Genomic DNA, 2,230 nt, shown 5'->3' on the forward strand with positions numbered 1-2,230 from the left:
GAGGGCAGATCTGCGCACCCTCCCCCCCATAGCTAGCAATCCAAAACAATCCAGTGGCACATTTAAGACCAAGTTTTATTCAGGTACAAGCTCTCCCTCCTCTGCGACGGCAGATCTGCACGTTCCAACCCCCCAATAGCTAGCAATCTAAAACAGTCCAGTGGAGCCCGAGCGGTGGGTATTGCCTTCTGACACACTTCCAGTGATGCCAGGGGGTGTGGCATATGCAAATAAGTTATGCTAATGAGCTCCTGCACCTCTTTTTCTACGAAATGACCCCTGCTACTGCATAAATTAGTTTGCTCTGGAGCCCATCCTTCCTGAGCTGAGATGAAAATGTGTGAGCCGGAGGCTAAAAAACTGTGAGCTGGCTCCCACTCATGCAACTTAGAGGGAACACTGGAGACCAGTGTTCTGCCAGCACTCTGATGGGACTAGGAAAAAAGCATCAGGATGTTATTTATCTCTTAAGAATATTTTTATCCCACTCTTCCTCCATGGAACTCAGGGTGGCATCAATTTGTTTTTAACTCCCTCCATTTTATCCTTACAGACATCTAGAAAACAGGTTAGGCTGAGAGGCAATGACTGACCCAGGTTCACCCAGCAAGCTCCACAACAGGAGTGAGGATGTGAACCCGTATCCTCAACCCCCAGCCAGCATTCCAGTGACTACCTGATAGCTGGCTCTGTCGACGGGAAAACAGCGCTGTTCCCAGAAGGGCCTTCTTTCACACCCGTTTCGCGTACTGACTCCCTCTCTAGACTTCGCCAACCTGGCCAAATCAATCCACGGTGCTTTTTTAAACTCTGAAGAAGCTGGACTACTGCAATATGCGGTATGCGGAGCTGCCTTTAAAGACAACCCCAGAAGCGTCAGTTAGTTCAGAACACAGCGGTCTGGTTCTGACTCACCAGATAAACTGGCAGCACATTCCACTGGTTCTGGAGCAACTTCATTGGCTGCCTGTCTAGTTCCGAGCTTCATTTCAGTTGCTGGTTTTAACCCTTAAAGCCCCAAATAGCCTGGGACCCACATGCTTGAAGGACTGTCTCTCCCTGCCCCTCCCTCCTTCCTATCCCTCCCTGTAGGAAGGTGAGGCCTGTGGAAAACCATTCCAAGGCTTTCTCAGTGATCGTCCTGGAGCCAGGGAACAGGGTGCCGCAGGAGGTCTGGCACACACCTTCCTTTTCTGCCTTTCCGCAGGCTTTGTTTAAAAGAGTTTTTAATTTAAATGGATTCATTGCTGCATTGTTTGATATTTTATGGCTGCTGCCCTTTATTCTGCTAAGATTTTAAAACTGGTTGTATTTATTATTCTAAACTGTGTTAGCTTTAGTATGTGTGAAGATAGGCGGGGTGTTAGCCTTTTAATAAACAGACAGATATGAGGATGCTCTGAAGCTGATGGGCAATGGATTCAGGACGGACAAAAGTTAAAACTGCTTTACACAGAGAGTGATTAAAATCTGGAATTCGCAGCCAGGGGATGTAGAGATGGCCACAGGAATAAACAGCTTTAAAAGGGGATTAGATAGATTCATGGAGGTTAAGTCTATCAGTGACTACTAGCAATGGTGACTGAAGGGAAATTCCACATCCAGAGACACTAGTCCTCTGAATCCCAAAGCAGAAAGCCCTATGCCCTGTTGTTGCCTGTCCAGAGGAACTGGTTGGCCACTGTGTGAGACAGGATGCTGGACTAGATAAACCACTAGTCTGATCCAGCAGAGCCAGTTTGGTGTAGTGGTTAAGTGTGCAAACTCTAATCTGGGAGAACCGGGTTTGATTCCCCACTCCTCCACCTGCACCTGCTGGATGACCTTGGGCAAGCCCTAGTTCTGATAAGAGCTGTTCTTGAAAAAGAGCAGTTTCTGTCAGAGCTCTCTCAGCCCCACCAACCTCACAGGGTGCCTGTTGTGGGGAGGGGAAGGGAAAGGAGTTTGTAAGCCGCTCTGAGACTCCTTTGGATAGTGAAGGGTGGGGTATAAATCCAATCTCCTCTTCCTCCTCCTTTTCTTAAACTAGACAGCCAATCAAATTTGGCTCAACAATGACAACATTGAAAATAAATGAAACATATTCTGAAAAAAAAGTCAGTGCTTTTTGCACAAAGTGCATAACTGCCCTGCAACTGCCTAAATAAAGGTGGAGGGGGGCAGGTGACATTTTCATCCCTGACAACAATGTTTATGAACCCCCCCCCCCCCCCACAACACCCTTGAAAAC

General features: G+C 47.6%; 1 protein-coding gene across 1 annotated transcript in view; it reads right to left on the reverse strand.

Annotated features, from left to right (window-relative positions):
- The window catches only part of RECK (reversion-inducing-cysteine-rich protein with kazal motifs), a 50,421-nt gene that overhangs the window by 15,179 nt on the left and 33,012 nt on the right, over positions 1 to 2,230 (reverse strand). The window lies entirely within an intron of this gene.

Source organism: Gekko japonicus, unplaced genomic scaffold (genome assembly GCF_001447785.1).
Source record: "Gekko japonicus isolate JY-2015 unplaced genomic scaffold, Gekko_japonicus_V1.1 scaffold3132, whole genome shotgun sequence".
Taxonomy (NCBI): domain Eukaryota; kingdom Metazoa; phylum Chordata; class Lepidosauria; order Squamata; family Gekkonidae; genus Gekko; species Gekko japonicus.